The sequence below is a fragment of the Lissotriton vulgaris genome, chromosome 11, assembly GCF_964263255.1.
Source record: "Lissotriton vulgaris chromosome 11, aLisVul1.2, whole genome shotgun sequence".
Classification (NCBI taxonomy): Eukaryota; Metazoa; Chordata; class Amphibia; order Caudata; family Salamandridae; genus Lissotriton; species Lissotriton vulgaris.
In genome coordinates this window covers 714,079,899-714,098,440 of record NC_141699.1, presented here as the reverse complement: position 1 = coordinate 714,098,440, position 18,542 = coordinate 714,079,899, and positions in this window count along the sequence as shown.

Here is an 18,542-nt window from a genome sequence, read left to right as displayed (position 1 = left end):
TATTGGAAGTACGTAATGATAAAGAAGGCCCACTTGTATGTTGCCTTTGTTGATTTAAGGGCAGCATTCGATTTGGTCCCACGTGATCTTCTGTGGAAGACGCTGAGTGCAGCGGGTATGCCAAACAATATAGTAACTCAAATTATAAAATTACATGATGGGAACTTTGCGAGAATTAGATGGGGACAAAATGGCGAATTATCACGGAAAATTCCAATTGAACGTGGAGTTCGCCAAGGATGCGTTTTGGCCCCCACGCTCTTTTCTATTTTCGTGAACGATATTCCCTCTTACTTAGAAAGATGTAAAAATGACGCACCTAAATTGAATGGCGAAAGGGTAGCATCTCTATTGTTTGCTGATGATACTATTCTGATATCTCGAACAAAAAATGGCTTGCAGACTTTACTGAATACTTTTAACAACTATTGTTGTCAAAAGGGGCTAGAGATTAACGTAAAGAAAACGAAATACATGGCCCTTAATCCAACCAAACCAGACAAGGGTTGCCTAACTTTAAAAGGGATAAAGTTGGAATCAGTGTCTCACTTTTCTTACTTAGGGGTGACGCTAGATTGCAACTTTACCTGGAAAGCACAACTGGAAAAAAGCAAATTGTTATTTGCTCAGAACGTCAAACCTATACTCAGAGAGCAAAGCTTAAGCACCAGTAAAGCGGTGCGTCCAGTTATGGAACTTTTTAAATTTAAGGTTCAAGCATCAGTGCTATATGGTGCTGAATTGTGGGGGCCAGGGTCCAAGGAGACCTTTAGTATCCACGATAACAACTTTATGCGAAGCTTGGTAAGGGCTCCGAGAGGAACCCCATTAGTACCTCTGCAATTGGACCTCGATCTTAAAAGAACAGATCATCACGTTCTTATTAGACCGCTTATGCTCTGGGTAAGATTGTGGCACGTTTCTGAGCTTCAAGCATACAGAGAAGGGCTGGTAGAGATCATGGCGCTGGATAGTAATAAAAAAATCCCTTGGCTTACACGTGTTAGGACTTGGCTTAACCTCATAGGCCTGAAACATTTTTGGGTGCATCCCGAGCTGTTACCATCTAATCCCAAATTAGTCCTGAAAAAAGCTTTTTGGTCCTATGTAGCAAATATGACTGTAAACATTAGTACTAGTGGTTCATTAGTCTCAAAATTTTTAAGTTTTAAGGACGAACCCTTATATGAGTCCTTTATGGACGAAATAGAGCCTCCACTCGCCAAAACACTATTTTTAAAGTTTAGATATGGTAATCTTTTACTAAAATCAACTTTGGCACGTTGGGCAAGGAACCGTGATCCATCAGTTGAGGTATTGGACGAAGCTTGCTCACTCTGTGAAAACAACCAAATTGAGAATGAGCAGCACATTCTTTTCTTCTGTCCTATTTACGCCCATGAAAGAAAAAGATGGATTAAACCGATATGCCTTCTATTAGGCTTGAGGTCCTGCCATCAGGCTCTGAGAATTTTGACTACTAACACCTCACAACAGATAATATTCAGTGTCAGTAGATTTCTACTTTCTATTTGCTACCGTAGGAAAAAAATGGGCCATCAGCTGTGAACCAAATTTCTATAACTTTGGTCTTAATTTATGGAATTGAATTTGTTCATGTTAGCACTAATAGCACTACATAATTGAATTTGCTTATAGAACTATTGAGGTGTCCTCCTGTCTCATATGATTTTTATTGTCATGCTCCAAGTATTTTCAACATGTGTTGCATAGTTATATAGAATGTATTTTATCTTTTAGTGATCGTCATTTATTTTTACTAAATTGTAATGTTTAAACTGTTCTTTTATGGCGTAATGCCGAAATAAAGATTTGAAACTAAACCATTGATTTTTTTTTTTCGTTTTCTCTATGTACATTATTTTATATGCAGTTGGCTAAGTGTGAAAAAGCAACAAAATACTTAAAGAAAAGGTTGTTCTTTTCTATTTAGCCACTTACGCAAATCTTTGATCCCGCCACCATTGCGCCAGAATAAAAGTTGCCATACTTTTACATGTCCTTTGCCTGCTGGATGTAAATGAAGACAGCCTGGGAGGGTGATAAATAAAAAAGTAGCACTTCCAGTCCGTCTTCATTTTCAAGTATTTACAAAGGCATTTGCACTCCCCTGGGAACACAGCCACGACCACCCAGCGGGGCGCGTCTTACACTTTGAAGACCGCCAGTGTAGTGGGTGTAACTTATGGGGCAGAAATATGTGAATGGGCAGATGTGAAAAGTCTCCAACACATGCTTGAAATGAATGTTGGCAATCACCCAATTGTGCCATGAAGAACTAGGCATCCCATACATTGAGGATTGTATCCATCTTGCACCTCTACTTTTGTGGTGAGCAGTAAGGAGTAAGACTGCGGCTTCTCTGAACAGATTAATCATTCATGACTCTTTGGTCTTAGATGGGGTGGACAAATTCCCTGGCTAAAATGTATTAGAAATATTTTAGAGAAAATCGGAAAGAGAAATTGCTTCCTAGATCCGGATGCAATCACTGGTGTGAGCAAAGGGGATTTAAAAACACACTTTCCAAACATGGTTAGGAGGAAGAGGGAGATTGAAGAATAATAAAAAGTAAGTGTGTCTGCCCAAACCCTTTTACTTATTCAGCCAGGTATTCAACCTTATGTTACAATGGTCACAATATAGATCACAGGTTTTTAATAACTAGATTACATTTGAATAATGTACATCGTTTATTTGCTTTTACTGAACCTGATGGAGTGTGCTGGCCTCTCCCACCATGTCCTTGTAATAACTCTTCAGACAAAGCACTTTACATTTATGTATTTTATAGTTTTGGTATGAAACCTAGGAGAGAGTTGATCATCCCTGTAGTAAAGCATTTGCATTGTCTGCAATGCAAAGTAGCACTTGTTTATCTTCAGCAATTCCAAACTAGTGTCAAATGTAATTCTGTAGCCAGCTTTTTAGTACAAGTTTAGAAAGAAATTTAGGAAAGGCCTTTTCTAGATCATCTTATTAATGACCACCTTTTATTTATTTGTTTGTTTTGTTAAATACCTTAATCATTGGCACTGTACTGCTGAGTCTTAAGGGAGGGAAAGGTTGTATAATAATGAACCAATATGTTTTTATGTGTAGGTCATATTTGTATATGTGACTGTATGATATGGATTTATTATTGCAACTCTGCATGCATTTTTTATTGTCTTTTGCTACAATATGGGTTGTAGTATTGCAACTCTGTATGCATGTTTATGGTTCTGGTCAAACTGAATAAAATATTGAAATACATTTAAATATATATTTATTGGGGTGTATTGTAAATATTTATGTGATTTAGTATGTTTCATTTTAATTTAAACATGTGTTTTACATTGTTCATATATATTTTATATAATTGTTGTAAGTAAAAAGTGTTTTGCATAATGATATTGCAGTTATTTTGGGGAAATTATTGTTGTCAATATTGTGTTAATCAATATTTTTGACATATTATATGTTTGCATAAAGGAGACAATATTTTTGTTTCCGATAATTGTGTGTCGAAATTGATATTTTTAACAACGATACTTGTGTTCTCAATATTTATGGTATTATTAGTTAAGTATAAAAGGTGATATTTTTGTAAACAATATTTTCCGATATTTTTGCGTTTCAATGTTGTATGCAGTAATCTGACTGCCATTGAAAAAACGACAGCCCTGGCCAGGCTAGAACCTATGCCCTCTCTAGAAGGACTGTGGTCGGATACAAAACAGAAATGTTTTTTAGCAGAAACCTCTTTATAGACCTCCACATAGGATGGCAGAGACCTATTTGGGGTAAACAGGGCCACTAGAAAAGATAGACAGGGAATAGCAACAGGGCTGGACTGGGAACCCAAAGCAACCCTGGCACTTTTGTCAGACCGCCCCCAACCCCCAAAGTTAAGCACTGCTGCTTAACAAAACCTGCCCAGAGTACTGCTGCTTTGTTCCTGGACGCGGATATTGCATCATTGCTGCAAAATCACCCCCAAGTAACAAAACCAGCCACAACTGCTGAAAAAAAAACTGGCCCCATCACTTCAAAATTGTCCCCCCCCCCCCCGTTCCAGTCTCCCAGACAAATGCCTGAAGCCCTCTGTGTATTGTCCAGCCCTGAATAGCAGCAGGGATAGTTGTTGAATAACCTTAGAAAAGATAGCATGGATGTTATGAGGATAAAATAACCCTAAGGATCCTAGTGCATCCTGAACTACAGCTGACAGTACATCATGAAACCTATTTAGTTCTACAACCTATGTGCCAGTTAAAAAGTTGTATGGTAACAAAAGATCCTCTAATGCTTTGTGGAAAATGCTGAATCGGGAGGAGAATCAAGCAGCAGATTTTTCTCCACCATACGGTCCTAATCGTGGAAAAAACTTCACTGGCAGCTTCTCCCCTGGATGTAGCATTTCCCCTATGAATTATTTTGGTGTGATTGGATTTAATGCTTAACCATGTCATGGTGTTTCCCTTTTCTTAGAAGTTTCACCTAATCTGTGCATCCTTCTTCTTTCTCGGTCTCAGATCCTCCACGGAGTTGCCGTGTGGCTTTGGAGTCTGGACCTCCACCATGTCTCTTCAGTCTATCTGGTTCAACCTCTGGCCCAGCTCACGCATTTCAGAAGGGTCTTTTTCTACTTGTACTTAGATGATACCCAGTTGATTGTTTTTCTGAATGGTGATCTCTGGTTTTCCTTACCATTTCAGCAGTGCATGAGATGGGCAGCAATTGTCAAAAGGTCAAAATTAATAAAATTAAAGTGATGAACTGTAGAGTGGAACTCAGGCTTGATTCCTATTGCCCTTAGAGATGAGATCTCGTCCTGTGTTTGTGAAGCTAGCATTGAACCTAGGTATTTTAATGACTACTCATCCTGAGTAAGGATGGCAAAAGGCAGGTCATTTCATCCATTCTTGGTTCAAGACTAGAGACAGTGTCAGTTTATTAAGAGTCATGTGCCACTGATGTCATCAGCCACACTTTGGCTACAAATGCTATGTCAGACATGGCAAGGATTAACTCTTTCTTGCAGAACACACCTAACCCATGCACCGTTCACCTTTCTCAGCTGCAAATCTTCCCATAATAATAATAATAATAATAATAATAATAATAATAATAATAATAATAATAATAATAATAATAATAATAATAATAATAATAATAATACTTGCATTTCTAAAGCGCCTGGTTACACTGAACCAGTGCGTCCTGCACTACGGTATCAAATAACAGAACGCAGCATACACAATAACCTGATTAGCAGAACAGGATTATACCACAGAAAACAAGTGGGTCTTCAGACCTTTCTGGAAGATGGGTTCCGAGCACTCCAAACGGAGACTCGGAGGGAGAGTGTTCCAAATCTGGGCCGCCAAATACCGAAAAGAGCGGCCGCCCATCCTGGATCTTATAATCTTGGGGATAAGTACCTTTCCTTTCCCACTCGTTCTAAGCAGCCTGGTTGGTGCATAAGGAGTGAGAAGGTCGTGCAAATACAAGGGGCCCTTCTTCTGTAGGATCTGATGACTCACACACATGGCCTTAAACTTCACTCTTTCCCTGATGGGCAGCCATTGCAGGGAGGCAAGTGCATTTTTGGCTGAAGCTCTCCTCGGTAACATAAGAACAAGTCTCGCAGCTGCATTCTGGATACACTGCAATCTCCATATGCACTTATCGGTTGCACCCAAATACAGGAGATTGCAGTAATCCAGGCGAGAGGTCACCAAAGCATACACCATGATCTTTCTAGATGCCACGGGAAGGCTGTCAAGGGTCTTCCATAGCCCCATAAGACACCGAAACAGGCGCCTGCCACCCGCCTAATATGGTAATCAAAAGACAGCTTAATATCCACCCACACCCCAAGATTATTTGCTTGTTCACACAGTGTAGGGGTACGGTCCAGCGCCTGAGGCCACCAGGCCAATGACAAAACTGACGGAGCCTTCCCTATCACCAACACCTCAGTCTTAGTACCATTCAGCTTCAAACAATTTTTTGCCATCCACCCAGCCAGTTTTTGAAGGCAGGACATAAAGTTAGAGGCAGCGTCACTTCAGGCTTGAGTCAGGGAGACCACCAGCTGGGTGTCATCGGCATAGGAGAGAGCATTATTCCCATATTTATCTGAGATTTGTGCCAGGGGAGCAACATAAAGATTGAACAAGGTCTGGCTCAAAATAGAGCCCGGAGGCACCATCTGCATCAGCTTGTTGTTCCTAGAATAGTGAGCCCCTTGCATAACTTGAAGGCTACGCTCTGACAGAAACGATTCCAGTCACTTCAAGGCTCCGGCAATGACACCGCCTCTCTGAAGATCCTGCAGCAGGGTATGGTGGGCCACAGTGTCAAAAGCGGCACTTAGGTCTAACAAAATTAGGGCCGCTGTTTGTCCATTGTCCACATTCTCCCGAATGGTCTCGGTGGAGTACAACAGAGCCGATTCGGTGGAGTGAAGGGCACGAAACCCAGACTGAGAGGGGTGGAGAAGATTATTTTTACAGATATGTGTTGTGAGCTGTATATTCACCAACTTCTCTGCCACCTTAGAAAAATAGGGAAGCAGGGAGATGGGTCGCAAGTTGTCCAGTTGCTCGGCACTGATATGGGGCTACTTTTGCAAAGGGAGCACCACTGCCTCCTTCCATCTGTTAGGTACCACTCCTGAGCTAAAAGACATCTCAATGAGGGATCTAAAAAAAGGCTCTAGTGTGTCCATACTCCCTTTAAGCACCCAGGGAGTGGCTGGATCCCTAGGTGACCCTTATGTAATGCTAGTGGCTATCTGTTTAAGAGTGTCCGGGGCGGGTACAACAAACTCATCAAGACACAGTAATGTTAGGGCATCCCCAGGTGCCTTGGATTACAGAGTGCCTCGAAGCTCTTCCTTTACACCACATCTCTTCAGCCTTTATGGCGAACCTTTGGCCAAGCTAATCCACTCCTTAAACTCACCTTATACAGGAACATCAATGACAACCAGCTGATATTTCAGCTAGGACGTGATCTTTCATCTACCACACAATTTCAGCAGTTAAAGAGGTGCACTGGAGTAATCCGTCAAAGCTCAAACGGGATAAAACGGTGGTTTAGTGGCGGAGGGCACAGCAGACCTACGACTGGTCCTCAAGTCACACTCTCCAGTGCAAAACCTTCTATGCGCAGTACATTTCCTAAGGGTAAGTAATGTGAAATGTGTAATTCTGCAAAAATTCCACATTTCGCACGGCAACACTACCTCATAATCTTGCCCATTGTTTGAGCCTGGTTTCATTTGGTGCTAGAATTCCTATATAAGTGGAGTCTAGTAACTTCAATCTCTAGTTACTTCAATCTCTAGTTACTTCAATCTCTAGTTACTTCAGTCTCTAGTTACTTCAGTCTTTAGTTACTACAGTCTATCGTTACTTTTGTCGACCTAACTTTGCATGGAGTTATAAGGGTGTTTGCATTATTCTCACCACTCTGCGGTCACTTTTCAGGGGACTCTCGTTATTGGATGGAATGCGTTTTTTAGCTTTGCGCTCACATCAACTTTCGCCGCCAATCCCTTTTGCATGCATACGTTGATGATGCGGTTGTTGCACTTCTTTGTGCCGCTTAGCACCTCTTTGCGTTGCAAACACAGGTGCACTAAAGCCTGGTAAGCCTTTCCATATAATAATTGCTTTTAGACAGTTTACATCAGTTTATGTTATGCGGGGCATCCTAGTCCCGCAAGGTCCCTGGGGGCAGATTTACAAGCCCCTTGCGCCACTTTTGCAGCACTTTTCCCATGTTAAAAGTGACTCAAACGTGGCGCAAGGGGCTTGTAAATCTGCCCCCTGGTGTTTGAGTGCTGTACGAATGTTACACAAACAGGAGCGGCAGACCCTGATGCAGAGGTCTAGCCCGGGACCAGGGTTCAACTCCCTGCCTCGGCGGGTCTTGTGCTGAAAATTCCACGGACCTGATAATTCTCGCCTCGGTGCCTATTCCAATCATGGGTCCCACTCTGCAACTCTGGGCAATAGCTTGCTTAATCTCCACAATGGCCCCCACAACGCTAAGGATGCCTGGCCTCCACCTTGGGGGTGCCCAGGAGTGGACGCCTCACAGGGAAAGCCAGGACGGGTTCCACAGCGGTATTCGTACAAGCGCCTTGAGACCCTTGCGGGTGAGTAGTGCGCTATACATTTTTTTATTTACAGCACCTAAATCAGGCCCCTTGTCATATGCTGACACCCATGACGTGTCCACATGAATATTCTTGAAGTCTGATTCCATGCATGAATAGTGGGATTTACCACCGACCGCCTGCTTGGGGACGCCAGACAGAGCCTTTGCAGGCTCCTGGCTTAAAAATCTGTTTTTAGCTAGTTCAGCTGAGGCTCTTTTAGCAACATTGATCCTAACGGGTACAGCTAATTTAGACGTGAAAGGAATATGTTGACGCTAATTTTCACAGCCATTGCATATATGACAGCTTTACAAATTAGCACTGCTGAAAGCCAAAGCTGAGCCCATGAGTTCCCAAGCTCTTAAAAAAATCTGGATGCACTTGCGAATAATGTGATTAATAAAAAAAAAAAAATCTGAACGTAACTTAGTGGTTTCAGTTGATCTTTGGAGAAGCTATGATTTTATTCCAGCAATGAGCAATAGAAAGCTACGGGCACACCTTAAATTGTGGTTAGATTATAGTAATTTAAGATGATGAGGCCAGAGTTTGACACAGGCTTGCCATGGCCAGAACAGGAATCTCATGGTGGTCTCAATCACTTGGCTCCAAAGTTATTAAAGTTTACAGAAGAACTCCCCCAGCGCAAAACACGTTAGTGCTGCACACATAGGCCTTTGAAATAAAAAGAAAATGTTGGGTCATGTTGTGCTGCGAACCGCCCATGCACATTTTTAGAGGTTGTCTGACGACATATTGCCAATGGCATATTGGCGACAAAAATATTGCTAAAACTGGTGTTTCAAATTAAATCAATTATATGCCATTTTAACGTTAAAACATATATTGACTTTACAAATAATGTTTCATGTAAAAAATATACTTCTAAAAATATATTTACAAAATGTTTAACTTGCAAATATGAAATTAAAATATGGGGGGCTATTCACAAAATGCGTTTTTCAGTAAGTTTTTTTTACAAAGCATACTATAAAATGCTATTCACAAACCTACTTGCAGAGCTAATGCTTCTGCCTCTCCTGACTTTTTCTGTGTGGAGAACTGTACCCCAAGTGTGCAGAGTGCGCGCACAGAAGCATACATTTTAGCAGTAAATGTGGGAGAGAAAAAGGGGAGTGGCTGGGAAATGGGGGCTATTTACTACTAAAGTGGAAAAGAATGGGTAGGAGTAAGGAGAGGTTAAGGGAGCGGTTCAGGAAGGGAGGTACACACACCGTTAAAAGTGTAATCCCATTTCAATTCGCCAAACGGCACTTCTAACGTTTCTACAGCCAAAAAGGGATTTAAAAATGTAGTAAAATACTCAGGGTCATATTTATGACCTAGTTTGTATCACTTTTGCACCATGCAACGTGATGCAAGAGCAACGCAAACCTTAAGGCAAGTTTTAGTAGCCAAGCAAATCCACTGTGCTTCGCTTTGAATGGCTTAAAAAATCTGGAGTAATGCAACGCAGCGCAATTCGCTGTAATGCATTACTCTGCTCAAGGGAGGTGTTCCATGGGCATTGCCTGGGTGTCCCCATGCACATCTCATGGTTTTTGATGCATTTGCAGATTTACCAAACCTGGTAAACCTGAGAATCTGAAAAAGAATCGAGCACTAAAATTGCTTGAAAAACTGTGTGCGTTTTGCTTGAAAAACTGCATGCACTCAAACCTTAAACCTGACAATGTGCCAGAAACATACGCCTCCCCAGGAGAGGTGCAAAAAGGAGAAATATCTTTATTTCTCCTTGTTACTTCCTTTTTCTATGTGTGCCACGTTCTGCGGCACACATAGACAGAGGAATATGGTTCGAATTATTGTTTTTGTGCAAGAAGGTGCCCCTTCCTGCACAGAAACAATCTTGCACAGTAGCGGCTCGTGGTGGGAGTGCTGCCTGGCCGCCATAAGTGTGGCAGGGTATGCTCAGACGTGAGTCCCTTGCTCACTTTGCCACTGGATTCAAGCAAGCCGGGCTGAAGACGGCTGGAATGCCAGAAACCGGTCCTCGGAAGCTTGTTTCCGGTCCAGGGAAGGCATGGCTTGGCAGTTCGGGCTGGACTGTTCCCATGAGGCACAGGGTCAGACTGATTTGCATATAGCCGTGTCTGAACTGGGGTGGCAGAGTGGGCTAAAGAACGGTGATGGATTAAACCCAGATCTTTTAAATGGGTGTGAGTGTTTGATTTTCAGATGCTCCGTCCATCACCCCCCCCCCTTTTGTACCGCATTTGGCGGTGACGTGGAGAGGAGGAGGAGCAGGTTGGGTGGTAGTAAACTACAGATTACGGCCAATTAGAGGTAAGTAAACAAATTAATAAATAAAACCAATTTTGTTGCACGCGAGGCATTGCATTTGGCAGGAGGTCGGCCGGTTCCAGTACCGGCCGGACGGTTCCAGTACCGAATCGATGTCGGACGGACTCAGGTCACTCCGACATCTAAATTGGGCCCTAAGTCTTTTTTCCAACACTTTTTGTATTCCAAGGAGACTCATCTAGTGCATTAATATCCTTCTCTTGGCTACAACCATACATAGTGTTGTAAAATAGTTTCTCATAGTGCTTAATTGGTCAAATAATAAGTGCCACTGCCCAAAGTTTTTCTCAGAAGACCGCAGCTGACATTGAATAGAATGTTGGGGTTGCTGAATACAAATGCTGCACAATCTTGCCTCTTTTTTCCACCATGTACACACCCTAACACTTTATTTCACATTTGCAAGTTGTTTTTCATCCCTGCATTCCCAGCTGTCACACATTGTTTTTTTTATATTTCCATTCCTCCTCTTTTCCACAGTTTGTGATTTTCTCTCTCCTGCTCTTTGTGAAATTCTGATAATGGAAAGTCGATCATCAAAATTGAGTGCTCATGGGCCCCACCTCAACGACAGGCTCAAATTAAGCCCTGATTTGTATCATTTATTTGCTTTTTTTGGTGTGGTCGAACTTGCCACTGTCATGTCTAAAAAATGACTTCATAATAAAAATACATGCAAATGGGGGATTTCAGTCAACTATTGGGCTGCTCAACTACCAATCGAATTATGTTCCCTTCCATCACAAAAAAACAGTACAAAGTGGTGGGTCAGTCGCTTTCAGCCACAGAACCTGAATAACTTCAGTTTGCGTGATAGCATTTTACTTGAATATATTAAACCAAAAGAATGGTCACCCCTTGTTAAACATTTAAAAGCTCTTGTTTTTACCAGTCACTGTTAGGAACTATGGGGCAGATTTACAAGCCCCTTTCGACACTTTTACACCGCCGTTGCGTCACTTTTGTGACACAGCGGTGGCGTAAACCATGCACCACGTTGCAACTTATTTACAACGTGACGCATCTAGGCAGATGCGTCACGTTGTAAAGCCCTGCACCACATGAAACCTGCGTGAGGTTTCATGTGGGCGTTCTGTCGCAGGGTGGGCGTTCCCTCTCAGGAAAGCCACGTAAAACTGATGCAGTGAAATCTACAAGATTTCACTGAGTCAGTTTTACGACGCTGCTGCGTCAAATCCTTACACCTGCTTGAAGCAGGCGTAAGGAGTTAGGCACCATGTTGTGTATGGGCGGCCGCTGTGGAGTTGTGTCGCCCTTGCGACGTGACTCCAGCAATGCGCCACCCGTGCGCCTCAAGATGCGTCAAGCATCTGCCCCTCCTTGCACCATGGTGCGCCGCATTGTAAATGCGACGCATCTGTGGTGGCGCAAGGGGGGAGATTACGTGACGCATCTGTTCTGGCGCATCCCTGCTGATTTGCAGAGATGCGCCAGAAGATGTAAATATGCCCCTATGTACAGTAGGCTGACTCATTATCATAAACCAGTTTTGGTATTTGAATTTATATGATGCAGCCACACCTCCTAAAGTTGGTGAACGTCATTTGAAGTACTGCATCTGACTCAGGGACAGACTGGAGATACCTAGAAACCGCTTGAGGTGCTGCAGGTTTGTGGAAGAATTTCTTAACTTTGCATCTGACTTGAGAGGGAACTCTATGAACAACTAACCCTTATATTTGAAACACAGTATAGGTTTGTGCTTGAGATGTGCTTGGCAGAAAATGTTTACACCTTGGATGGAACAATGTACAAACAACTAAGGGATATAGTGATGGTCACATCCCCAGCTATGGAAACATGTTCAAGAGGCTAGTGGGAGGAGAGGGTTTCCAACAGCATGAAATATATCATTCAATCAACTTTATATCTCCATTATATAGCCACCAGATTCTTAATGTGGAGAGGAAACTTGGCTGCTTTTAGGGATTTATGCAAACTCTGGAAGGATAGCTGTTAAGTCTGCAATTCACACCATTCCTAGATATCAACCTGGAGATTAAGGAGGGCAGTCAGACTAACTATGCTATATAGAAAGAGAACAGCGGAAAACAGCACACTACACACCAGTCACCATCCCCCTAAAACGAAATGAAATATCCTTTATGAAGAGTAAATAAGACTTAGGAGAAACTGCATCACACGTGATGATGCATTTTGTTAAGCAGGAGTAGAAAAGTTGGAAAGGTTGAAAGTGAAAGGGTATTCCCAGTAAGCCTTAGTGATGGACAAAGCTAGTTTATTTGGCTGGATAATATCTTAATTAGCCACAGCACACCACTCCAATGTATGGTATTCCAGTCTATGCCAATCATTGTACACAACTCCACACTACACCAAAAAACACTTTACGCCACTCTGCTTTACAACCCTCAACTATATGCCACTGGATAGTAAGCCACTTCACTCTACGCTATTCCACTCTATGCTTTTCTCTACTCTGCCACTCTGCTGTATGCTACTCCACTCTATGAAACTTTCCACTCTGCACCACTAGATTCTATTCCCCTCTATGCTATTCCACTCTAAGCTATTCTACTCCACATCACTCCACTTTTACGTCACGCTACTGTACATAAAAACACTCAATGCAACTCCACTCCACATCACTCCACTCTACGCATTTCCATTCTGCACCCTTCGACCCTATATGTACACCACTTCACTCCACGCTATTTCAATCTACGCTATTCCATCCTACACTACTCATTCTATGCTATTCTACTCTCTATCACTCCACGCCACGCCACTCAACTCTACACCACTCCACTCTACAACAGTCCACTCTAAGCCATTGTACTGTATGCCACTACATTCTAAACTATTGTACTCTACGTCACTCTACTTTACGCCAATGCACTGTACATCATTCCACTCTAAGCCATTCCACTCCACGCCGTGCCACTCCACTAAACTTTAAGCCACTCTATGCAGCTCCACTCTATGCTATTCCACTCTATGCCTCTCCGCACTACACCACTCCACTGTACAATACTCCACTGTACGTCACTCCACTGTACACCACTTCACTCTACGCTATTCTACTAAATGTCACTCCACTTTAAACCACTCTACTGTATGCCACTCCACTAGATGCAACTCCACTCTACAACACTCCACTATTTGGGAATCCTTTTTATGGTACTCAATATTATGCCACTAAGCTCGACTCAACTCTATTCAATCAATCAATAATTTATAAAGCGCACTACATACCCGCAAGGGTCTCAAGTCACTGGGCGGGGCAGCTACTGATCAAAGAGCCAGGTCTTGAGTATCCTCCTGAAGGTCAGCAGGTCTACTATACGTCTCTTGACTTTACACCACACTACACAATAGTGGCCGACTGGTAGAAATTGGCGCTTAAAGACAGCTCAGGATAGTTATAAAGAACGTTATTACTCTTTTATTTAGACATGTACAATTATCTCATTGTCACATGAACAAAGTTTTATTTAGGTTTTTCCAAGTGTCTTTTTCTTTTCCAGTTTCTTCAGAGTTAATCTCCGCCAGCACCCACGACAGAAAAAAAGAAGCAGGTAAGTGTCTACCCTTGTTTTGTGGAAGTGATGGTTAATCGTGCTGTTATGGGGGGGTGCACTTTAGCAAATCAAATTAACCAATTAAACAAACAACATAGGATATTTAGGGAGCCCCAAACAACTATTGGACTGTTTTTGCACTCGTGTGCCTTTATTTCTTTTTATGAAAGAGAATACTAATATTCTTTCACTGTTTCTTTCTTTCCTTTGGCTTCTATCCTGCTCTTCCTCCCTTCCTTATTTCTTATTCCCTTTTAAGTTCTTTCCTTGGAGCCTCCATTTTCTACTTTTCTCATCTAAGCCCCCCTCTTTCTCTCTTTCCCTCTCCTCCGTACTCCCTTCTTGGTTTGGCACTAATTTTGGTTTGTTTCAAAGAAACGGGCACGCACCTGACAGAGCCACGCCCTTCCTGGGATGCAACAGGAGGCCGTTGTTCACCAGATGCGAGGAGACTCCTTCATGGCATGGGCTTCCTGCTCCTCCGTGGACGAATCAGGCTCAAGATGTGCCGGTCCTTCGCACACTCCTAACCGTGAAATGTCTTCTGTTCCACTTTCTCCCCCGTCTCTGGTCTCCGTCTTCTTCTTTCTCTCCCTCACAGTGAGATCTCCCGTCTTCCTTTTGTTTCGGATCCGACGCAATGGCGTGACTCCTCCCTTCTGCCTGACTTTCGGGCAAGGCAAGGAACCCTCCAGTCTGAGGATGACATACAGAGGTTTTTAGATGTTTAATATTCAACCGATTACATATTTGGCTAATGAGTCATAACACAAAGGGGGTGCCCAATCGGTGAGGAATTCCTTTGGAAACCCAACACGGGAAAATAGCTCTATCAGGTGCATTACAATGGACTTGGTGATAGGACTACGAAGAAGGAAAGCCTCTGGATAACTGGTGACATAATCGACTATAACAAGAGCATATTGGCATCCTTTATTGGTTTTTAGAAAGGGGCCAATTAGGTCCATCCAAATTCTCTCAAATAGGGTACCTATTATTAGTAATGGTTGATGGGGTGCCTTAGGATGTATGTAGGGGGTTTTCTTTTGATACACCTCACATTCTAGGCAGTATTGTTTTATGTGGGCGAAAATACCAGGCCAGAAAATTTGTAAGGATTTCCTTAGTTGTTTTCTTTGGGCCTAATTGTCCAGCTAGTAAATGGGAATGGGCATAAAACATAATCTGGTCCTGAAATTCTTTTGGTAGTAATAAATGAGGGGCATCAGTGGGCCCCGGAATTCGATATAAAAGTCCATTCCTTATCTGGAAATGGGAAAACACCTGGGTACTATTCTGTCGGGCCTTATCCCAAATAGGTTGCAAAAGTGCATCGTTCACTTGAGTATAGCAAAAATTATGATCAGTCATCCACGGGTCAGGAGCCAGAAGGGCATTTTTGGGGATGGAGTTGTGGTTCTTTTTTTATTGGGTCAGCATGGTGCAAAACATATCTATGAAATGTGGATTATTAGTTCCTATGATGAGGTCTTCGGGTAGATTAGGGAGTACTTCTACTTCTACTTCTGGTTCTACAGTACCTGGAAAGTTCCAGTCTAGCAACAGGATACTGTTTAACATCAGTGTCAAACAATAATGGGGAGAAAGCGAGGAAAGGAGTGGGAACCGTCCCTATCCCCTGTAAGCATCAAGTAAACAGTGTGGACGTCCCCAAAACCTGAGTAGGGAAGAAGGTTTAGACTCACTGTAGTTTGTCTGCAGTGCCAAGGGATCCTTGGATTGTTTTAAAAGACCCCTCACATACCAACTTAGTTGGTGTCATGCTTCATCATTGGGGTCCCAACCGGTTGGCTGAATGCCGCCAGTTGTGCTATGATGCCTGATTACAGAGGAGAAGGTGTGGTGCAGTAGTGTGATGAAGTGAAGTGTGTGTTAAAAATACCTCTGGGAATCCTTACCTTGTAAAATTTATTCGTGGTGACCCAGGGTATGTTAAAAAATGACGGTGGACAACTGATAGAGTAAATGGTCTCGTGGTTGTCGGAATAGGTCTACATGTTTCAGCCCCGTGAAATGGTATGTGGGGCTTTTGTCAGGACCTTGTGAAAGGAGTGAAAAAGTGAGTGGCAAAATTACGCCACGTGTATAGGATGGCCACAGCACACTCGCTAAGGTGTGTTGGGAAAAAGGAATGCCTGGTTGGCACTGAGAGCCGATGCATCGGTACATGAAAATGAAATGAATTGGTACCTAAAAAAGAAATGACAAGACAAAACACATATGGCAATTTTAAAAGCAACATAAAAAGAGCAATCTTAAGTGTGGGCAAAAAGTGCCTGTCTATTCACGGTGGGCACTAAGGTGAGTCAAGGAGGGTATAGCCGAGTGATCAGGTGTTATGATGGTACATTGGCATATGGCAATTAGCCGGCTTATTAACTTGTAAGACATGCCTGTGATATAAGCGGTACGGTTAGCATGCTGGATAGTGAGCCAAACATGGTGGCAAAAGGCTTGGTTTATATTGCTTAGCCAAGGGAGCATACCTCCTATATGAGTGGCATAGCCGGGTTGATATTGTACGGTTTGCATAATAACAGGGGCCTAATGAGGTTGATGATAGGCTGAGATAGCTGTGAACTGTGGTTTAAATAAAATCATGTAATAAAGGAACATAGTGACACTAAATTGTAGTCCCTATCTCTCTTCTATATCTTTCTTAGACATAATCACTCTATTCTATTTCTATCTCTCTTCCATATCTTTTATAGACATATTCCCCCTACATATACATTGCACTTGTCTTCTTCCTCAAACTTTCCACCCATCTCACTGATGCTCCATTCTACTCTTCCCTTCTAATTTAAATCTTTGCTATTGATTTTATATATTGGTTACACATATTTATATCCCCCTTCTTTTTGCTGTGCATTATTCATTTTTATTATTGTGATATTTCATGGGGGTTTAATTTGGCATATCTCCTCTTTTTTGTATATACATGTTGTTTGATTTTACATATTTATTCACGTCCATGAGCTCACTACATTGTCAATATTAATTTGCTTTATATCCTTTTCGTTTATATTTTAGCTTTTTGTACTTAATGTATGATGTGTCCCTTTTTCATTTTATCTGTTTTATTTTAGATGTTGTATTTTAGGTTTTAGGCTATATCCGTTTGAATTATCTCATTTGCTTTTATTTTTTCAATTGTCTAAACGTAACCATATTCTCCCTTTTCGTTTATTTTTTTAGCTTTTTTGTACTTAATGTATGATGCGTCCCTTTTTAAGTTTATTTGTTTTATTTTAGATGTTGTATTTTTAGTTTTTTTAGCTTATATCCGTTTGAATTATCACATTTGCTGTTATTTTTGCATTGCCTAAAAGTAACCGTATTCTCCCTTTTCCTACCTCCTCCTTCTTTTCCTTGACAATGCCTTATATATTTGTTTTTATATACCGTACCCCTCCACATGGTATGCCTCTGTCTGGCCTCACCCAGGCCCCTCACTTTTTGAATCTGCTTTGACTAAACTCCTTCTACCCCCCACTCCGCTTTTTTTTATAGTTTTTGTTTAGTTAGTTTGTACGGTCTAATCTGTTTTGCTCCTACTTACTCTCCCTATACCCCTAATCATGCCTCCCCGCTCACTTCCCCTCACTATCTCAGCTTCACTCATCTCTAAACTCGGCCCTAACTCTTGGTCTATTCTCTACCCCTCCCATCTTTCCAAACATGGTAAAAATAATTTCAAACTTCTCTGTCCCCACCAAGAAACCTTATTTGCTGATCACCACAATAGCCTTAACTCCTCCATCATCACCAACGACATCTTCTTCACCAAACGCACTTCAAAATGGAAAAGCTTATTCCTCCGACACCCCCCTATCATAAATTCCTGCAATATCCCATACGGTCTGAAACTTTCCACCACCCCCTCCCCTTCCTTTCCTGGCGAAATCGATATCTCCATCTTCAAATCTGGAAACATTCTCATCTAAGCATCTGAAAACCACCTCCACATCTTTAAATCCTACTTCAGCTCGCTCACCCAATTCCTCACACACTCCCACAATCCTTCCATCTCTCCTTACGAACCCCTAATCCCAACTCCTTCCATCTTATCCCCTGCCCCCCTGTCGCCTCCCTCAGACTTACCCCATCTCTCATTTACTTTTTGACCCATCATCTGCCCTACCCCCCTATCTCCTCTCCCTAACTTACCCACCCCCTCTTATACACCCCACATCATTACCCTTACTCAACAGCATTTAACATTCCCTGCCTCCATCTCCCCAATCCCACAATCCCACAATCCTTCCATCTCTCCTCCTGAACCCCTAAACCCATCTCCTTCCATCTTATCCCTAGTCCCCCTGTCGCCTCCCCCTGACTTACCCCATCCCTCAGTTCCTTCTTCATCCATCACCTCCCGTACCCCCCTATCTCCTCTCCCTAAATTACCCACCCCCTCTTCTGCACCCCACATCACTACCCTTACCCAACAG